Source organism: Nyctereutes procyonoides, unplaced genomic scaffold (genome assembly GCF_905146905.1).
Source record: "Nyctereutes procyonoides isolate TBG_1078 unplaced genomic scaffold, NYPRO_anot_genome, whole genome shotgun sequence".
Classification (NCBI taxonomy): domain Eukaryota; kingdom Metazoa; phylum Chordata; class Mammalia; order Carnivora; family Canidae; genus Nyctereutes; species Nyctereutes procyonoides.
Window position 1 is genome coordinate 68,115,303 of NW_026575146.1, and position 23,065 is coordinate 68,138,367.

Genomic DNA, 23,065 nt, shown 5'->3' on the forward strand with positions numbered 1-23,065 from the left:
AACTTGAAACAAAAATAAATTTTAAAAAAACATTGAAAATTGATGTGTTCTATGCATATTCTCTGAATACTCACAAAGGACCAAAAGAGCTTGTCCCGTGCAAGATGACCCCATGTAGGGATGATTCCTGTACCCTCCCGGGTGATCTAAAGAATATAAAATAAAATCCCAGAATCAAAGAAAAAATGAACGCGCAAAGTGCTCAGAGGCTGTTTCGCGGTACAACATCGCCGCCTGCCGGACACAGGCCCAAGTACAACAGCTCCATCTAGAAAGTTTCTCGCAGGTAGGCCTGGGGGTTCTCCCCCCTGACATCCCAATTTGAAGTTAATTTAGACTAAATAATTAGCAAGCAAGGGACGCAAAAGGCTTTGCTGGCCGAATGAAAATAGTCTATTTAGGGGTGTAGCCAACCTTGCCCTAGCGTCATCTCAGTTTTACCTGAAGGAGTGGCAGCCACCCTTGCAGGGAAATTTTATCCTTCTCTCTAAAAAGCCACTAGCTCAGTGAGGATTTTGAATTACAGAGGTTCCCCTGAAGTGCCTGGGTGCATTTCATTAATGTTTCAGGTAAGTGAAAGTGAATGGTATCCGTCAATGGCAGCAGCTACACAGACTGATGCAGTTGGGTCAGGTGGCAGAACAGGCTAAGAGAAAATACTCTAAGGACCAGACCCTACAAACACTAAGAATCTGGAAGAGCAGTGGCCTGCTTACTACTCAGACAAAAGACATAAGAAAGGGCAACTAATTTTATTAGTAATTTTACATAATTTAAAAATCACAGCAGTTGTGTAAAAGAGGGAAAGATGGGTCATAGCAATTGCCCGATTTTAAGAGAGAAGATAGGCAAATCAATACCACACTAAACATATTTCTGTTAAAATAATACTGGGTTCATAGATGAGGCCTTTTCTCCCTAAGAATCAGAAAATATATTTTATATAAAACAATAGTTCCTACAAAGTCTCTATTGAAAATGTATCCAGTACAGATGGGGTCCTACTTAACACTCCAGGAAGATGAAATTTCATCGTTTTAAAGTACTGTCAGTTTAACTCTAGTCAACAAATATTCTCTGGACAAATGTTGTATCCCATGTATGCAGAGGCCAATAAAATAGAATCCTTGCCCATAAGGAATTCATAATAAAGCTAGAAACACGGATAGGCATTTTAGTATTAGAACTCTCCAGAAAAATAGAACCAATAGCATGTACATAGACATAGAAGGAGATTTATTATAAAGAATCGCCTCACATGATTATGGAGGCTGGAGAGTCCAAAATCTACCAGGTGGGATAGCCAACTTGAGATCCGGAAGAGCTGATATTCCAGACTAAAAGCAGTCTGCTGTAGAACCAGAAAGAGCTGATGTTGCAGATCAAGCCCAAAGGCCATCTGCTGGAAAATTCACTCTTGCTTAGAGAAGGCTGGTCTTTTTGTTCTACTCAAGCATTCAACTAACTGATTGGCTGAGGCCCACCCACATTAGTGAGAGCAATCTGCTTTCCACAAAGCCCACCAATTTAAAGATTTTTTAAAAATTTTATTTACTTGGGATGCCTGGGTGGCTCAGCGGTTGAGCGTCTGCCTTCAGCTTAGGTGATCCCCTGGTCCGGAGATTGAGTCCTACCACATCAGGTTTCCTTGAGGAGCCTGCTTCTCCCTCTGCCTATGTCTCTGCCTCTCTGTGTCTCTCATAAATAAATGAATAAAATCTTTTTTTAAATAAATTTTACTTATTTGAGAGAGAGAGCAAGTGCACACAAGCAAGTAGGAGAGGCAGAGGGAGAAGGAGAAGTAAACTTTTAGCTAAGCAGGGAGCCCAAGCTGGGGCTCAATCCCTGGAACCCTGAGATCATGACCTGACCCAAAGGCAGCTGCTTAACCGACTGAGCCACCCCGGTGTCCTTAAAACCCATCAATTAAAAGTTAATCTCATCTGAGAACATCCTCACAGAAACACCCAGAATAATGTTTGACCAAATAGCTAGGCACCCTATGGCCCAATCAGTTTGACACATAACATTAACCATCACACATTTGGGGGACAAATCCACCAACTTGTATGTACCAAGTGCAGGGAGGGCAGAAAATAATTCATTGAGAGGAGAGGTATCTGAGCTGGGCTTACCAAGCAATAAGATGAGGAATGTCTTTCCAGGTGAAGGAGACACCAGACTCAAAGGAACAGTCACACATTGTAGCATTACTGGAATTCCACAAGTAAGAAGGGCAAGGGGTAAATATATTTACAAGAGGTCAGATACCAAATCGAGGTCCTTGTGGGCCACATTCAGGGGCTTGAATCCTTTCCTGTAGTTATGAGGAGACACCAAAGGCTTCTGAGTCAGGCGCAGACATGATGACTTTTGCATTATCTTAGTGGCAGGATGGAGATGGGGGAAGAGGCAGGTGAGTGAGCCAGAGAGTCTGCTCATTTCCCGGCACTTGAAGGCCTATCTAGGGAAGACTGGCATCATTTCTCTACATTTGATTCCACCATACACCATCAAGTTCACAATCCAAAACCAATCTAATGGTACACATTTGTATGCAAGAAAATAAAAGATGAGGAACGCCTTAGGGGCTCAATCAGTTAAATGTCTGCCTTCGGCTCAGGATGTGATCCTGGAGTCCTGGGATGGAGCCCTGCATCAGGCTCTCTGCTCAGCAGGGAGTATGCTTCTCCCTCTGCCCTTCCCCCCATTCATTCTCTCTCTCTCTCTCTCTCTCTTTCTAATACATAAATAAAATCCTTAAAAAAAAGAGAGAGAGAGAGAGAGTAAAAGGTGACACTATTCCTAAGAGAATGTTCAAAACTAGGCTACCTGGTATAAGGTCCCTACTCCTTGCTTACCTGGCTCTCCCATAATGTGAAGGAACATGTGTTCCTTTCTCCCTAACAGCTGGGTCTGCAGATTTTCCCTCAAGCAATGTGATTCTGTTTGGCTTACTGAGGTAGCCAAATGCAGGTGTGATTGTTCTTCTTGGGGGGTAGGGGGCTTGGATTTTTTTTTAATTGTGGTAAAATGTACATAAAATTTACCATTTTAGCCATTTTTAGGTGTACAGTTTGGTAACATTAAGTACATACATATACAGCACAACCAAGTAAGGTTTCTCCAGGGAATGTAAGGTTGTTTTAGTATTTTAAAATCAAGCAACATAATTTACCATGTTAAAAAACTCAAAGAATTAAAAAACATATGATCATTTCAATAGATGCAGAAAAGCTTTTCACAAAATGTAACATCCAATCCAGATAAGGACTGAGCAAACTAAGAAAGAAAGGAACTTACTCATCCTGATAAAAAAAAATTTTCAGAACCAGCCAATTTGATACATAATGACAAAAAAACTGGATGCTTTCCCTGAAATCAGGAGCAAAGCAAGGATATCTGCCCTCACTTCTACTTACTACTGTACTAAAGGCTTCAGCTAGTGCAATAAGGCTAGGAAAGATAAATATGACACCCAGATGGGAAATAAAAAGTAAAATCGCCATTTTTGAAGAAGACTGGATCATCTTAGATTGAACAACATATACAATGTACCAAAAACAAAACAAACGAGAATAACTGAATTTAGTACAGCTGTGAGATTGAAGACAAATAGAATTATTGATCTATGTGTCTGTGTTTGTGCCAGTACTATACTGTCTTGATGATCACAGCTTTGTAATACAGCTTAAAGTTTGGCATGGTGATGCCACCAGTTTTGGTTTTCTTTTTCAACATTCCTCCGGCTAAAAATAGGCTACCCTACAACCAAGCAACTGCGCTAGAGGGTATTAACCCCAAAGATACAGATGTAGTGATGTGAAGGAGCACCTGCACCCCAATGTTCATAGCAGCAATGTCCACAATAGCCAAACTGTGGAAAAAGCTGAGATGTCCAATGTGTATATATACCACATCTTCTTTATCCATTCATCTGTCATTGTTATATATATACACACACACACACACATACACACACACACAATGGATTACAATGGATTATTACTCAGCAATCAGAAAGGGTGAATACTTACCATTTATATCAACATGGATGTAATTAGAGGGTATTATGCTGAGTGAAATAACGTCAATCAGAGAAAGACAATTATATGATTTCAGTCACCTGTGGAATGTAAGAAACAGTACACAGAATCATAGGGGAAAGGAGGGAAAACTGAATGGGAAGTCATCAGGAAGGGAGAAAAAATGATGAGAGACTTTTTTTTAAAAAAAGATTTTATTTATTTATTCATGAGAGACACACAGAGAGAGGCAGAGACATAGGCAGAGGGAGAAGTAGGCTCCCTGTGGGGAACCTGATGCAGGACTTGATCCCAGGACCTGAGCCATAGACAGACGCTCAACCATTGAGCTACCCAGGTGCCCCGAGAGACTCTTTAACTCTAGGAAACAAACTGAGGGTTGCAGAGGGGGGTTGGGGGGGCAGATAATTGGATGTGATGAGCACTGGGTGTTAGATGCAACTGATGAATTATCGAACTCTACATCTGAAATTAATGATGTTCTATATGTTAGCTTATTGAATTTAATAAAAAAGAAGAATGAGCCTCAGGTGTAGTAGCAATATACTTTTAAAAAGGCTGTTGCCCTGTTTTCTGAGGGAAAAAAAAAGACAAATAGAACTTAAAAATATGAAATATGTAAGGAATAATGTGAGAAAAGTTATGCAAGATCTATTAACTGAAAACTATAAAACGCTATTTAAAGAGATGAAAGGTTCCTTGCAGGTTCTGTTTTGCACTCTTGGAAGCTCTGATACCCTGTATGGAGTCCAGCTATTCTGTCCAGACCACATGAGACCAGTGAGGGGTAAGGGCTTTGGGACTACATTAAGAGGACCAAAGCAGCAGCTGATGGTGGAAATAGAAGCTCCATAATTATAATCTCAGCCACTCCTGCCTGGTGTCAGATGTGTGAATGAAGAAGCCATCTTGGGTGTTCAGTCCTGGCAGGAATCACATAGACCAGAGGTTAGATACCCATCCCCCCAAGTACAATATGAATGCTTCACACACAGCATCATGAGAAATTTGTTTTTAAAAACGGTTCCTGCTCTGGCTCCTATGGTTTGGAGTAGTCTGGCAAGCAGCAATAAATAAGACAACATAATTCTGAAAACCTCATCTGCCTCCATCGTGAATGCTTAGCAGACTCCAACACACCAAACACTTCTGCTGTGTCAACCCAATGAACATCAAGGTGCTCCATGGTAGCAGAAATACACATTTTCACATTTTCCAAATGTTAATTTAAAATCACCTTCTATTACTATTTTTTAAAATCTGGCTTATGGGGATCCCTGGGTGGCTCAGTGGTTTAGCACCGGCCTTCGGTCCAGGGTGTGATCCTGGAGTCCTGGGATCAGGTCCCACATTGGGCTCCCTGCATGGAGCCTGCTTCTCCCTCTGCCTGTGTCTCTGCCTCTGTGTGTGTGTGTCTCTCATGAATAAATAAATATAATCTTTAAAAAAAATCTGGCTTAAATGAGCATATATACACAGATTGCCAGTTTTGCAAATTCCATGCTCACACGTACTATGTGAAAGAGACATGGGGGTAAAAATGTATCTAAGTCTTATTGTTTTATTTATTTATTTTCAAATATTTTATTTTTTATTTATTCATGAGAGACACACCGAGAGAGGCAGAGATGTAGGCAGAGGGAGAAGTAGGCTCCCTATGGGGAGCCCTATGTGGGACTTGATCCTTAGACCCCAGGATCACAACCTGAGCCAAAGGTAGACGCTCAACCACTGAGCCATCCAGGTGTCCCTGTATCTAAGTTTTAAATCAAAATGTGAAAAGTAGCTCTTTGAGTTATGAGATTACAGATAACCTTTGTTTTCTTCTGTTATATACTTGTACTGTCAAAGTTCTTGCCAGTATATGGCATTTTATAATTAGAAATGAAATTGGGACATGGAAGCTCCTTTCTCTTTCCTAGGGCAAAAACAGTAGAGATTTCCCATTTCTTACATTGGATCATGAGGCTTAATCTCAGATATTTAAGAAATCTTTATTTTTTTTTATTTTTTTTTAGATTTCTTTTTAATTTATTTATATTCTCCAAATGTATCCACTATCACCCTGGCTGGTTTTTGCACACACACACACACACACACACACACACACACACCCCCAGGGACATCTGGCAAGCTCTAGAGACATTGTGGTTGTCACACTGGAAGAAGAGGGTCTCCCTAGTATCTAGTGATTAGAACCTAGGATGCTGCTGAATATCCTACAATGCCCAGGGTGGCCCCCACCACCTTACCCCCTGGCCAATAAAGTACCATCTGTATTATCTGTCCAATTACAATGTGCCAAAGCTGAGAAACCTCAATCTGCAGTATCTTCATTTTGTGTCCGCAAAAGATCATCTAGAAGAATGTTTAGGGCATCTGGGTGGCTCAGTCGGTTAAGCATCTGCCTTTAGCTCAGGTCATGATATTGGGGTCCTAGGATCAGGCCCCATGTTGGACTCCTGGCTCAGCGGGGAGTCTGCTTCTCCCTCTCTTCCCTCTGTTCCTTCCCTTGATCATGCTCTCTCTCTTCCTCTTTCTCTCTCTCTCTCAAATAAATAAAATCTTTAAAAAATGTACACAAGAACTGTATAATTCAAACATCCAGAAACAACCCAAATGTCTATCAACAGGAGAATGGATAAACAAATTATAGTATATTAGAATAGAATACTGCTCAGCAAAGAATAAACACTGAAAGATACAACATCAATACCTCTCAAAATGTTAGTTCAGTGAGGGAAGCCAAACAAAATAAACAATACAACCTCACAATGCTTGTTTCCATGTGGAAGAAGAAACAACAAAGTGGTCTTCTGTAAAGGTGGAGTTATGAGAGCGATGGGATTGTATTTGTTACATGGGCGAAATCCTATTGCTAACATGCATCAAACCTGTGTAGTAAAGTTACCCTACTTGAGGAGTTCCTGGGATCAGAGATCCCATTTCAAGAACAGTGCCATTCTCTATGAAAATGCTTTTCTTAAAATATTTTATTTATTTATTCATGAGAGACACAGAGAGAGAGGCAGAGACACAGGCAGAGGGAGAAGCAGGCTCCATGCAAGGAGCCCAACATGGGACTCGATCCCGGGACTCCAGGATCACACCCTGGGCCAAAGGCAGGCGCTAAACCGCTGAGCCACCCAGAGATCCCTGAAAATGCTTTTTGAAGAGTCTCCTAGTGTTGCCTCATGCAAAGGTCCCAGAAATTTTACTGGACCATCCACTTCAGCACTGCAATCCTTTCAAGTCCTGTCATGAGAGTATGGAATGGACTTGTCATGTCATTCAATATCCCATATATTATCTACTATGTGTCTACATCAGTCGCTCAGGAAACTGTAATGTAACTCTCCTGATTTAACCCATGTCAATATATTTTGGTAAGCCAAAAGTCTGATCTACTTTGTTTAGATGAACACCTCCAAATTTATGTACACAAACATTTCCTTGCTTGCTTAGGATGAGAAGTCCTAGTGAATGCTTTTAATGTTTCTTGAGTGTCACTCTTATCTTCAATATTATCCTTCCACAATTCAAACTCTGGGCAGTATTATAACTATACCCTGGATACTAGCCAGGCAAACAATGAGATGGTCTAAGAGAGGTGGGGCTCCTCCATGAGGATCAGTTACACACTGTGGCTGAAAGCTCTCTAGGCCCTCTGAATCCTGACAGATGTACTTATTCCAATAACAATGATCTAATTCTTTTCCACTGAATGCTCTAAACATCACACAAGCTACCAAGCATAGATAATCTGAATTATTAGTGTAGCTAAGAAAACCACAGGACCGTCGTCTGAATTTAGTTGATAGCAATGACAACCCTAAGGCTTGTGGCAATAGGAGATTCTTTCAACAGATCTGCATAAAACCTGGAGATCAAGTCATTGAATTAAGGCTTTCCACTCATTTATTCATCTACTTGATAAATATCTATTAATAACCTACAACAGAACACCTAAGGTACCTTTCTAAGGACTGGGGAAAATTCTTGTCCTCATGGAGATTACATCCTGGCACTGGGAAATACACAAATATTAAATGGCTTAATGAGTAAAATAAGAGTTAGAGAGAAAAATAATGCAGGGAGGGAAGCAGGGCACACTGCTTGACAGGGTTGAATGTAACATCTAATTTTTACTGGGGGAGTAAAACTCAGGTCTTGACTTTCACAAGCCCAGTGAGTTTTGTAGGCCTTTCCCCTCTGACTTGAATGTATTTATTCAACTTGTCTTTGAAAACACCTGTTCATTTTTAAAAGTCTAGCCCATATAACAGTTCTCTGAGAAACTTTCTGGATTTCCAAACCAATTCAGGATTGATCTCATTCCCTTTTTGATGAACTCTAGACAGGGTTCATTTTCGTGTACCACTTTGCACACTATACCATTCTTTTTAAAGATTTTATTTATTAATTTGAGAGAGAGAGAGCACAAGTAGGCAGAGGGGAAGGCAGAGGAAAGGAAGAAGCAAGCTCCCCACTGAGCAGGGAGCCCAATGTGGGGCTCAATCCCAGGACTCTGGGATCATGATCTGAACCGAAGGTTGACACTTAACCAGGCACCCCTATACTGAAAATTGTATATGCAACTTGAAATCTATAAAATCTAATTCTTTGTCCTTTGCACAAAATTTAAATGAGATGACCACTTGATATGTAGGGGGGTGGGTGGGTTGTTTTTCAAAGATTTTGAAAGTGAGAGTGAGCTAGCATGAAGGAAAGGGGCAGAGGGAGGTGAAGAGAAAAACCCAAGCAGACTCTGCACTGAACACAGAGCCCAAGGCAGGACTCAATCTCATGACCCTGCGATCAGACCTGAGCTGAAACACAGAGTCAGATGCCCAACCAACCGTGCCATCCAGGTGCCCCACTACTTGATATTTCAGAGTCTTGTCATTAAGTAAGACAGTGTCATGATACTGAAATCACAAGGCTGATGGTGTCATGCAGTAACTGCTTACCTATTTTAATGGCACCTGAGGCAATGTCTGAGAAAGATCTGAGGAGGAAAGTCAGCACAAGACCACAAGATGTGTTGGGTTTCACCTAAGCCTCACTTAGTGTCATCTGAGTACACATAGATTCATTAGAATGTATCCATCCCTGGGAACCATTTCCACTGCAAAATATTGCTATGAACTAATACAGCACGTACAGTAGTGCAAGGACTTAAAAAACTTCTTACTGAATGTGTGCATAATCTGGAAGTCCCCTGTTAGAACTCTATCCTGGAGATAATCTTGTAAATGGGCCCAGAAGATACGGAGATCATTAGTGGATTTTTTGGAACAGCAAAAACTAAGAAGCAACCAACCCAGGTGTTCAGCAACAGAGGAATGGAGACAACTGCTGATGCATTTGTACAGTGTGGCTATGCAGTGGAAAAGGGGAACCTCGTTTAATGTATATGTAAATCTCAAAATAAGATGCAAGTCATAGAAGAATGCAGAGTGTGATTCCCCTTCAAGTTCAAAACTAGAACATTTCATTTAGGATTACATCAGCAGGTAGTAAAACAATAATGAGAAGTCAGAGAACTGTAACTTAACTCTGTAAATTAGTTAGGTACTAATGAGGTACTGAGGATAAAAAAGAAATGGCATTTCAAGGGTACTCAGTGGACTCTGAGGTACTGGCAATATTCTCCCTATTAGCTTGGTTGGTGAATTCATGAATATTTACTCTTCTCTAAACTGGCACATGTAATTTACAAATGCTTTTATATATGCAGTTAAGAGAAATTCAAGGAAAAAATCCTGTGTGTTCAGTTTAGGAATATTTATCCCAAACATTTATCTAGGACACCTCTTACAGGTAGCCCTGGTGATGCCCCTCTGTATTGGTCTCTGCCTTCTATTCTTGTTCACAGGCAATAAAAAGTGACAAGATCAGGCAGCCCAGGTGGCTCAGCAGTTTAGCGCCGCCTTCTGCCCAGGGCATGATCCTAGAGACCCAAGATTGAGTCCCAAGTTGGGCTCCCTGCATGGAGCCTGCTTCTCCCTCTGCCTATGTCTCTGCCTCTCTCTCTCTCTCTCTCTCTCTCTCTCTCTCTCTCATGAATAAATAAAATCTTAAAAAAAAGTGACAAAATCTTTAAAATGCAGCAATTGTAGGAAGTGTGGGAGAAAACTCAGGTGACACCATGGTCCGGTAATCCAAACCTACATTCGGAACCATATTTGGGCGCCATTATTAGGATGCAAAGCAAGTAGCAGCTGCTTGTTCTTTCATGTTGTGTGATGCCTAATGTTCTCCCATTTGAGGGGAACTCTCCATTGTGTGCTAATGTAGTAGGATACAATGTGTTTCTTGTTAGGATAGAAGCAAAAGCCAAGAGATGATCTCTTTGACTAGTTTCTGCTAGTTAGGACACAAGCACTGAGGTCTTGGTTTCAGAATACTTAATGTGACATGACAGAGACTGAGGACCTGTAAAGTTTCATTTGTAGAGCACTACCGCTCATTACTGATGGCACAGTGTAGGCCTCATGTGGGAGGAAGAGGCCAGAGCTGCCCATGTAGTGGTTTAACTTTCTGCTTTTTTCAAAAGATTTTATTTATTTATTCATAAGAGACACAGAGAGAGGCAGAGACACAGGCAGAGGGAGAAGCAGGCTCCCTGCCAGAAGCCTGATGCAGGGCTCTTTCCAGGACCCCAGGATCATGACCTGAACCAAAGGCAGATGCTCAACCACTCTCTGCTCTTAAACCAAATATACTTTGTTCCTCTCCATTTTCAGAAGTGGGTTCATTGCTATTCCATCCATATAATGAGAACTTAAGACACGGAATAAACTGCATTTTAAGAGAATCAACATCATTTATGCTTGTTACCAAGTTCTTGACTCTTAAGTAACTAGAATATTAACATTCCCATGCCCAGTTAGCTTTCATTAACATTCCTCAACATGAATTTGCTGATGTCAAGTTAGCTGTGACCTGCATCTAAAGGGCCTCCCACATTCATGGCAATCAAAGGGCTTTTCACCAGTATGAATCCTTTTATGTAAACAAAGTGATGAGGAAGTATTAAAGGCTTTTCCACAGGCATGGCATCCAAAAGGCTTCACTCCACTATGTGTCCTATCATGCATGACAAGTGAGGAGTGGTTACTGTTGTTTTCCCGCAAACATGACATTCACAGGGCCTTTCCCCTGTATGATTCCTCCTATGAATGACAAAATGGGGACCTATATGTAAAAGCTTTTCCACATTCCTTACATTCATAGGGTTTCTCGCCAGTATGAATTCTCCTGTGTAGGGTAAGTTGCATAATATGGCAAAAGGTCTTTTTGCAGTCCTTACATTAATACGGCTTTTCTCCAGTGTGAACTCTCTGATGTTCAATCAGGGAAGACAGACATATGAAGGACTTCTTACATTTACTACATTCGTAGGGTTTTTTCTCCAGGATGGATTTTCTGGTGTCTAATAAGCTGTGCACTTTGAGTGAAGGCTCTGCCACAGTTCTTACATTTGTAGGGCTTCCCCACTATCAATTCTCTGATGATCAATCAGAGCTGAGGAACAGCTGAAGGCCTTTCCACAGTCAAGGCATTCATGGGACTTTTCTCTAGTATGTGTGTTCTTTTTTTTTTAAGATTTTATTTATTTATTCATGAGAGACACAGAGAGAGAGAGAGAGAGGCAGAGACACAGGCAGAGGGAAGAGCAGGCCCCATGCAGGGAGCCCGACTCAGGACTGGATCCCAGGACCCCAGGACCACACCCCAGGCCGAAGGAGGTGCTAAACAACTGAGCCACCCGGGCTGCCCTAGTATATGTGTTCTGATGCTGAAGATGTGTCATCTGGCTGAAAGTTTTCCTAAATTCCTTACACTCATAGGGCCTCTCCCCTGTGTGAATGCACTCGTGCTGGTTAAGGTATGCCCTCTGACTGAAAGTTTTACTACACTCACTACATTTATAGGGTCTCTCTCCTGCGTGATTCTCTGATATTCGAGGGTTGATCGACAGCTAAAGGATTTCCCACACTCTTGGCAGCAGCAGCACTCCTCCTTGAGAATTTTCTGATTCACAAGAAGGCAAGTATTGGTACAGGAAGTTTCTGCATATTCTTTACATGTGTTGCCTATTCTTTTCATCACTATTTCACATTGGAATGTTTCTTCTTTTATAGTCTTCATTAGAGGCAATTCCTTGCTCTTCCCTATTGACTCACTCTCTAAAAATGAGTATGTAAATATATTAAAATGAATAACCACACATACTCCCACTGTTGACAATCTAAGCTTAAAGACTCTAGTACTTAAAGATATACATGTACAAGGACATTTATTGTCACACTATTTGGCAAAAAAGCTGGAACAACCATTAAAAGTATCTATTTGAGTTGATAATATGTCCAATAGTCTGGCTCATTCATGAATCTATTAAAAATAATGAGTTTCAGCTCTATTGACTGGAAAAGAGAAAGGTGACAGAAAAGACCAGGTTGCAGAGTAACAACTAGAAAGATATCTCTTCTCTAAGAGCAAGAAATAGTAAGATGCTCCCTGGGGCTGGGTGTGTGTGTGTGTGCACGCACTATTTATTAGCATGGATAAAAACATGAATGTACACCTACTATATTACCAGCACTGGTCCTCTAGGGTCGTGAGAATGAAAACATACAAAGAGGTTATCTTTTTTTCTTTTTACAGCATGTCGCTGGATATTTAATAAAATAAACCCATCTTATTTTTATAAGTTTAGAAGATGTTTATCATCTCATGCTGTAACTAGTCATTACTCACTCAATCCAATCACTTCCACAATGAAACACTGACAACACAAGAAGAGTACATATACAATTGGTATGGGTAATTAGTGATACAAAATTTCAAAGATAGGCAAATCTTTGGAGATAGGACCTTTATTTTTTTTAAAGATTTTATTTATTTATTCATGAGAAACATACAGAGAGAGGCAGAGACATAGGCAGAGGGAGAAGTAGGCTCCCTATGGGGAGCCCAATGCGGGACTTGACCCCGGGACCCCAGGACCACAAAATGAGCCACCCATGTGCCCTGAGACAGGACCTTTAAAAGAGATAAAATTAAGTCAGTAGGATGGACCCTAATACAGTATGACTGTATTCTTAGAATATATTACAACACTGACACACATTGAGGGAAGACCACAGAAGACACAGGAAAGGGATGGCCTATCTACAAATCAAGGAGAGAGGCCTCAGGAGAAACCAACACTGCTGACACTTTGATCTCAGACTTCCAGCCTGAGGATATAAATATCTCTACTTACACCATCCAGTCTAGGGAGCTTTATTATGGCAGCCCAAACAGACTGATCCAAGGGTCTTGGCCCAGTAGTGAAGTCAATTCTCCTGCTATCACAGCATAATCTGAAGACTCTGGAATATCTGATCACTCTGTAGAACATCACACTGGTCCACTATGTTGATGATATCATGTTCATGAGAACTGAACAACACAAAGTGGCAAGTAATCCAGATGACCTGGTAGGACACATCTGCTCCGGAAGGTGATAGAAAAACACTATGAAGACTCAGGGATCCAGCACACAGGAAAGATTTTAGGGGCCCTATGGTCCAAGGGATGGTGGACCACTGCTGCCAAGGTAAAGAATACATCTTTGGGGATCCCTGGGTGGCGCAGCGGTTTGGCACCTGCCTTTGGCCCAGGGCGTGATCCTGGAGATCCAGGATCGAATCCCACATCGGGCTCCCGGTGCATGGAGCCTGCTTCTCCCTCTGCCTGTGTCTCTGCCTCTCTCTCTCTCTCTCTCTCTCTGACTATCATAAATAAATACATTAAAAAATAAAAAAAAAAGAATACATCTTTGCACCTCACACCTTCTATCAAGAAAGAGGTACAGTGCTTGAGAGGAGGTAGCATATTCCATCTTGCAAATACTGTTCTGATCTCCTTACAGGGTAATGCAGAAAGGACCAGTTTCCACTGAGACCCAGAACAAGGTCCAAGTTGTGTTATGAGCAGTCTTGCTGCCTGGGCCATCACTGGGCAGATCCCATGGGACTAGAGGTATCTGTGGTAGAAAAAGATGCCATATGGAATGTCAACAGGAGTCATAGTTCACACCCTAGATTTATGCCACCTACAGCAGACAACTATACGCCATTTTAAAAATATCTCTTAGTGTGATACCAGTACTAAGAGAGACCCTCTTCCTGAGGGATACTGTCATGAAGAGAATGTTTGTGTCCCTCACAAACTCTTATGTTGAAATCCTAACTCTCAATGGCACAGTATTTGGAGATGGGCTTTTGGGAAGTGATCAGGTCATCAGGGTGGATCCCTCCTAAATGAGATTAGTGCCCTTATAAGAGACCCTAGAGAGTTCCTTCTCCCTTTCCTTCATGTGAGGACACACTAAGAAGATCGACATCTATGAACCAGGGGGCAGACCCCCACCAGACAATGAATCTATACATGCCTTGATCTTGCACTTCCCAGCCTCTAGAACCATGAAAAGTAAATGCTTGTTGAGGCACCTGGGTGGCACAGTCAGTTAAGCATCCAACTTTTGTTTTGGTTCATGTGATCTCATGAAATCGAGCCCTGGGTAGGGTTTTGTGCTTAGTGGGGAGTCTGCCTAAGGTTCTCTCTCTCTGCCCCTCCCCACCGCATACTCTCATGCATGGTCTCTCACTCTTTCTAAAATAAATAAATCTTCAAAAGAGAGAGAGAGAGAAGTAAATGCTTGTTTGGTTTTTTTGTTTGTTTTTTTTTTAAGATTTATTTATTTATTTATGATAGACATAGAGAGAGGGACAGAGAGGCAGAGACACAGGAGGAGGGAGAAGCAGGCTCCGTGCTGGGAGCCCAAGTGGGACTCAATCCCGGGACTCCAGGATCGCATCCTGGGCCAAAGGCAGGCGCTAAACCGCTGAGCCACCCAGGGATCCCCTAAATGCTTGTTTTTAAGCCATATCATCTGTGTTTTTTCTGTTATAAAAGCTCAAACAGACTAAGACAGACATCAAATGCTTATATTTATGTGGCCAAAGCTGCCAACATGAACTGGGTAGTGTCCATACCACCAGCTCTCAGGTGGGTAGACCAGCAGCATCCTTTCATGAGATGTTAAGAGGTACATCCAGAAAAAAAAAAAAAAGAGGTACATCCAGGATTGGGCTAGAACAGATCTAGAGGGTACAGGTAAGCGGTACACATTAAATATCCAGACTCCCATACCTTCTACCACTGATGTGCCAACCCTTGGCCATTCCAATGCCTGTACAGTCATCACTCTGCTTAATTTTGGCTTCTACTTTGATGAGGTACTTAAGAACATCTCGTCATTCCCTTTATTAAATAGTAAATTCCGGGATGCCTAGGTGGCTCAGTGGTTGGGCGTCTGCCTTTGGCTCGAGGTATGATCCTAGAGTCCCAGGATCGAGTCTCACATTGGGCTCCCTACATGGAGCCTGCTTCTCTCTCTGCCTGTGTCTCTGCCTCTGTGTGTGTGTGTCTTTCATGAATGAATAAATAAATAATTATCTTTAAAAAATAAATAAATAGTAAATTCCTTGGTAAGTTATACTCTCTTAGATAACCCCCACTCTGGTCCAGAATTAAAGATCAAATATGTTTGTTCATGGAATAACTCTTTTTTTTTTAATTTTTTTAATTTTTATTTATGATAGTCACACAGAGAGAGAGAGAGAGAGAGAGAGAGAGAGGCAGAGACACAGGCAGAGGGAGAAGCAGGCTCCATGCACCGGGAGCCCGACGTGGGATTCGATCCCGGGTCTCCAAGATCGCGCCCTGGGCCAAAGGCAGGCGCCAAACCACTGCGCCACCCGGGGATCCCCATGGAATAACTCTTGATGGATACATTTATTTATTCAATTACTCAGAGGACAGAATGAGTATTTTTCGGATAAAGAAGAGGAATATTTTCAAAATAACAGCTGTATGAATGAAAGAATGAAGGAAGATGAGCTGGTGAAAAACCACCTGGAGAGTAAAGGTAGGAAACTCATCATAAATGGGTGGAAGGAGGGAGGGGAAACACACTTCCATCTGGAGGCTGGAAAAAATTATTTAAAAAGATATGAGCAGACAGTGATCAATGAGGATCAATGGAGTTGAACTAATAAAGGGCCCTATGAAGGAAGGTGTCCAAACACCTCCAAGCTGCTGTAAGTCAGAGCTGCTGGCCTTTTGCACCTGTCACCTCTCCTCTGATCTCATCTGCTCAAGGAGATTTTGCTTTCTTGCTCCTCATCCCCCAGAGCTGTTTCCCTTGCTCCACAGGAAAGCTACATCAGGCTTAGAGACAGAAATGCCTGAGCAAAGAAAAAGAGACACCAACTGGTCATGCCATTTTTATCCAAAAATTAAGCCATTCTACCACAGCAATCAGGAATAAAAGCCCTAATGAAAATGGCCAGGCAAAGTTTAAAGGTTTTCTGAAGGATCAGTATGAGAGAGCTATATACTACCAACAGTGTTCTTTATGAGACGTGGAACAAAAAAAAAAAATGAAGCAAAGGCCATAGTAATTCCCCCAGAGAATTCCACTAGAAGGAGGAAGTTACACCAGAGACCAGATGCTGAATTCAGGGCTCAGTGCACTGACCTAGCCAGACCACGTTCTGATAATTCTCTGACATCATAGCTGTGTATAATTTTCTCTGAGCAGGGTTCAGGAATCCCCATTCTTCTTGGGAGAAGTCAATGGCCACATCTTGGAATGTTATAGACCACTATAAACACTCTTTTTTCACAAGGCCTTAAAGAGAAGGACAAAGTCTTGGCTGAAAGAAAGCATGCATGGTATATAGGTGCTGTGGCATGTACTACAGGATCCAGATCTTTTTTGGCCAAGTATATGTACATATATCTAGACAGTGAAAACCAGCTCTTTGGATAGAAACAACTATACTATATTATCCACCAAAATGTTAAAACTGGTTATGGGAGTATGGATTTCAATTTTAGTAAGCATATTTCACAATTTTCTAAAATACTGGGAAACAGACTTACCTAAATCTGTATGTGTGAAATGGAAGCTGTAACTAGTTAAAAAAAAAAAAAAAAGAAAAATCTCACTTCTTTTTAAATTTGTCCTTGGACATGGAATTGAAGTTTGGGACACTTAAAAGTCTGTGCTATTCGGGAGGCTCTCCACTTCACTAAATGACTTTATTCTTTTCATTTCCCAGCATCTTGCTAACTCTACCTCTTTCATGGCATGTAGCTGTGTTCTAGTCTGAACTATAAAGCATGGGGTCAGGTCAGTTGGACTATAGTTCACACTGGTAATGGTCTCATTGTGTGAAAGAAAAAAATGAAATCAACACTCACTAGTGATGTGCCTTCTAGAAGTCCAGTGGTTATCCTCCCCTTCACGGAGCTGCTCTCTTGAAGAACAGAGTCCTGTAGATACAGAGCTGAGAAGAAGGGAACAATTTTTAAAAATGGGGCATCTGAGTGGCTCAGTGGTTAAGTGTCTGCCTTCGGCTCAGGTCATAACCTCAGGATCCTAGGATAGAGCTCTACATCTGGCTCCCCACTAAGCAGCTCCTGGATGGATACATTTATTCTTCTCCCTCTCCCCACTGCTCGTGGTCTCGCTATTTCTCTCTCAAATAAATAAATAAAATCTAAAAAAAAAAAAAAAAGCCTAAACTCTGCTGCTATTTCCCCTTTAAAACATCCTAGTCAGGATCCCTGGGTGGCTTAGTGGTTTGGTGCCTGCCTTCAGCCCAAGGTGTGATCCTGGAGTCCCGGGATCGAGTCTCACATTGGGCTCCCTACATGGAGCCTGCTTCTCCCTCTGCCTGTGTCTCTGCCTCTCTCTCTCTCTGGGTCTCTCAGGAATAAATAAATAAAATCTTTTAAAAAAAAAAAACAAAAAAACATCCTAACCTTAACCACCTGGGTGACTCAGCTGGTTAAGCATCTGCCTTCGGCTGAGGTCATGATCCCAGGGTTCTGGGATCAAGTCCTGCAGCGGGCTCCCCGCTCTGTAGGGAGCCTGCTTCTCCCTCTCCCTCTGCCTGCCGTTCCCCCTACTTGTGAGCTCTCTATCAAATAAGTAAGGGCAGCCCCGGTGGTGCAGCGGTTTAGCGCCGCCTGCAGCCTGTGGTGTGATCCTGGAGATCCGGGATCAAGTCCCACGTCAGGTTCCCTGCATGGAGCCTGCTTCTCCCTCTGCCTGTGTCTCTGCCTCTCTCTATCTTTCTCTCTCTCTCTCTGCGTCTCTCATGAATGAATAAATAAAATCTTAAAAAAGAAAGAAAGAAAGAAAGAAAGAAAGAAAGAAAGAAAGAAAGAAAGAAAGAAAGAAGGCTCCCATACTCCCCAGATAGGTTGTGTGTTAGCAATCTCAATACTCCGTGCAAATAAGTAATTCTGAGACTAAGCAAGTAAGTAATATGTTGTGGTTACCGGGGGTCAGGTTTCCTCCTATCACAGAAGAGAAATATAGAATAGAACAAAACAGAATTATAGAATGAACTCTGTGGAGTTATCTGTGAATGCACTGGTTTTAATAAATGTAATCAAGATATAAAAACAGATGTATGGGTGACTGCCTGCTTCAGGATGAAGCTGATTATCTCCTTCCCAGCTACTGGCTGCCAGAATCTCATTGAACTAGATGATGAACGCAAACTTCATACCTTTCATGAGAAGTCAACGGTCACAGAAGTTGCTGCTGATGGTGAGGAATGGAAGGGCTATGTGGTCCAAATCTGTGTTGGGAATAGCAAACAAGGCTTCTCCATGAAGCAGGGTGTCTTGACCCATGGCCATATCCACTGGATACTGAGTAAGGGGCATTCCCATTACAGATCAAGGAGGACTGGAGAAAGAAAATACAAATCTGTTCAGGGTTGCACTGTGGATGTCAACTGGGGTGTTCTCAACTTGGTTACTTGAAAAAAGAAAGAGATACTCCTGGACTCGTTGATATTACCATGCAAACTTTCCGATCTATCTAAAGATGATGTTCACCAGTATGTTGTGGAAAAGTCCTAAATAAAGAAGGTAAGAAATCTAAAATCAAAGCCCAAGATTGTCTTGTTACTCCACGCATCCTGCAATACAAACGTTGGTGTGCTTCTCTGAAGAAATACGATACTAAGAAAAATAAGGAAGAGGCTGCAGAGTGTGCTAAACTTTTGGCCAAGAGAAGAGGCCAAAGAAAAACACCAAGAACAGATTGCTGAGAGATGGAGGTTGTCCTCTTGAGAGCTTCTGCCTCTAAGTCCTGTCAAGTGAGATTTTCTAAGAGTAACAAATAAATATGATCAAATGTCAAATCTCAAAATACATAAATAAATAAACGATGTGCATATGAATGTATACATTAGAATATCCGTAGGAAAGGATATCCCATCCAGGGCACAGGGTGGCTCAGTCAGTTGAGTGTCTGCCTTTGGCTCAGGTCATGATCATGGGGTCCTGGGATCGAGCCTGCTTCTCCCTCTGCCTCTGCCTCTCATGAATAAATAAATAAAATCTTTTTAAATAAAAAGGATATTTCATCTGTCCTAGAGACAATAGGGCCTAGAAATAACATCCAACCAGTAATAAGCACACTCAGCCCCTACTCGGCCTCACCTCTTGATTTCTAAGTACCAGTCTCCTGAAAGAAAGAAAGAAAGAAAGAAAGAAAGAAAGAAAGAAAGAAAGAAAGAGAGAAAGGGAGGGAGAAAGGGAGGGAGGGAGGGAGAGAGGAAGAAGAAAAAAACAGAATACCATGGAGAAAGAGAGACTCCAGGGCTAGGACAGAGAAAAGTATAAAATGTGCCTCTATCATCTTGTGGTACCGGAAAGCAAGGAAGTGCTCATAACTTAATGGGACATGTCTAAAACACACAGGAACTAGAGAGAGGGTGCTCCCAATAGCAAAACTAGGGACAGCTTGAGGAAAACAAATAATTATGAGCACCTCCTCTCAAGATACTTGTTAATTATAGGGACTAAAATAATGACTTCACAATGGAGAAACCTGTCAGACATCACTTCAACCATATTACCAAAGTCATCATTCCCAGCTGAAAGCACGTGCTGCCTGACAGATATGATGTACTTAAGAGAGTACATGACTTCTGTGGTATTCATCTTCAAAATGAATAACCTCCATCTAATCATGAGAAAACATCAGACCTACCCAAGTTGAAGGTCATTCTATAAAGTAACTGGTTTAGGAGCACCTGGGTGGTTCAGTGGTTGGGCATCTGCCTTCAGCTCAGGGCATGATCCCAGAGTTCTGGGATCGAGTTCCGCATTGGGATCCCCACAGGGTGCCTGTTTCTCCCTCTGCCTATGTCTCTGCCTCTCTCTGTGTGTCTCTCATGAATAAGTAAATAAAATCTTTAAAAATAATAGTAACAATAAGATGAAATAACTGGTCTAGACTCCAGAAAGTGTTAAGGTCATGAAAGACAAAGATCTAAGGCATTGTCATCAACTGGAGGAGACCTGGGAGACATGACAACTAAATGCAATGTGGGCTGGATCCTGAAACAACAACAAAAAAACACAGAAGTAGGGAAACTGGTCAAATTAGAATAAAATCAATAGATGAATTAACAGTATTTAATCAATATTAATTTCATAGTTTTGTGATGGTTATGCAGGATGTTAACTTCAGGTACAGCTGGATGAAAGGAATGTGGAAGTTTTGTACAATTTTTGCAAATTTTCTCTACGATCGAAATTATTTATAATAACATTTTTGTTTTTTAAAGATTTTATTTATTTGAAAAAGAGAAAAAGAGTTAGAGAATGTGTGAGTGGGAGGAGTGAATCAGAGGAACAAGCTGACTCCACGCTAAGCACAGACCCTGATGTGGGGCTTGATTCCACAACGCTGAGATCATGACTTGTGCCAAAATTAAGAATTGGATGCCTAGGGATGCACGGGTGGATCAGCAGTTGAGCACCTGCCTTTGGCCCAGGGCATGATCCTGGAGCCCCAGGATCGAGTCCCACATCAGGCTCCCTCTGTGAAGCCTGCTTCTCCCTCTGCCTATGTCTCTGCCTCTCTCTGTGTGTCTCTCATGAATAAATAAATAAAATCTTAAAAAAAAAATTGGATGCCTAACCAACTGAGCCACCCAGGCACCCCATCATAACATTTTTAAAAGAGGGATGTATGAAATATGAAGACTGAGGAAATGTCAGCCAGATTCAGAAAAACTAAAGAGACATGACACTTCACTGCAATGTAGGACATTCAATATTCCTTTGTTATAAAAGACATCACAAAGAAAACCAACCTAGGATTAGATGACGATTAATGTGAATTAACTGATTTTGATAACTTCACTGTAGTTATGGAAGAAATTGAAATGCTTAGGTTAGGTAGAGGAGCATCACATCAGCAATTTGCTTTCAAAGGATTAAAAAAATAATATGTGTATAGAGAAATATATGAATAAAGCAAAGGTAGTAAAAGGTTAGCATTTGAGGAATTGAAATAGGAGGATAGGAGAATTCTTTGTACTTTTCTTGTACCATTTTTTAAAATTTGAAGATATGCCAAAAAGTAAAGTCATCATCATCATAATAAACCATGTAATAACCTCATTGGGAAGCTTATTCAATTTTTTAATTACAACTTGTTAAAAGTATTTAGTCAGCCATGAAAAGTATAGCATAGGGAATACAGTTAATAATATTGTAATAACTTTGCATAACTATACTTATAGTGAACATTACAGACATACAGAATTGTTTAACTACTATGTTGTACACCTAAAACTAATATAACATTTCATGTCAACTCTCCTTTTTTTTTTTTGTCAACTATACTTCAATTTTAAAATTTTAATTAAGAGGGGATGCCTGGGGGATCCCTGGGTGGCGCAGCGGTTTAGCGCCTGCCTTTGGCCCAGGGCACGATCCTGGAGACCCGGGATCGAATCCCACGTCGGGCTCCCGGTGCATGGAGCCTGCTTCTCCCTCTGCCTGTGTCTCTGCCTCTCTCTCTCTCTCTCTGTGTGTGTGTGACTATCATAAATAAATAAAAATTAAAAAAAAAAGCTTTAAAATAAAAAAAAAAGAGGGGATGCCTGGGTGGCTTAGGAGTTTAGTGCCTGCCTTCGGCCCAAGGTATGATCCTGAAGTCCCGGGATCGAGTCCCACATCAGGCTCCCTGCATGGAGCCTGCTTCTCCCTCTGCCTGTGTCTGCCTCTCTCTGTGTGTCTCTTTTGAATAAATAAATAAAATCTTTTAAAAAATTTTTTTAAATTAAGAAAAGTACTTTAGTCAGACTTTGCTACTCTATTATTTCTACCTGGTTCTACTTCTAGAACCCATAGAAGAAAACAGCAATTTAAACTCCTTTTTACCAGAGACATACTTCCACATATCTCTACAACCATCTCCTCTCCAGGCAAACATACACAGGTTTTTCTACCCCTTCTCATGAGACAGAATTTCCAGACTCTCCATCATCCTGGCCTCCCACCTTATTAAAATCCTTCATAAAATGCTGCTCCCAGTATCAAATTCAATCCTGTGATAGTCTAGGCATTACAGGACACAGGAGGACTATGAACTTTCAAATGAACACCATGAGGTAGTGGAAAAGGTGGAATCCCTAGAGTCTGCCAGATGTGGTGGAAACTCCAGCTGTGGCACCACTCCCACCTGGCATCACTCAGCTTATACTGCAAGGAAATGACTTCAAGTTCACTGGGATAAAATCATTTTCATCTGTTCTTCTGACCATTTCAATTACTTCCAACTTCTTCACATCTTTTGTTTTTTGCTTCTATCCTCTATTTTTAAGAAAAGTGGAACCATCAACGTAAAAAAAGACATGGATGAGAAAGTGATTCATCACTTTAAAAGTTTCTCACAGTAACTTTCCTTATAGAAATTAGGTATACAGAGTATTTCCAAGTAAGCTATCAACTTGGTTTGCTAAACAAACTTTTCTGAAGGTATAATGACCGCTCAAGAAGGGCATTGGACACTTTATGCCTGCCTACCCAGAGTCCACCAGTAAAGCTAGATATCACATAAGAGTATGAACTGC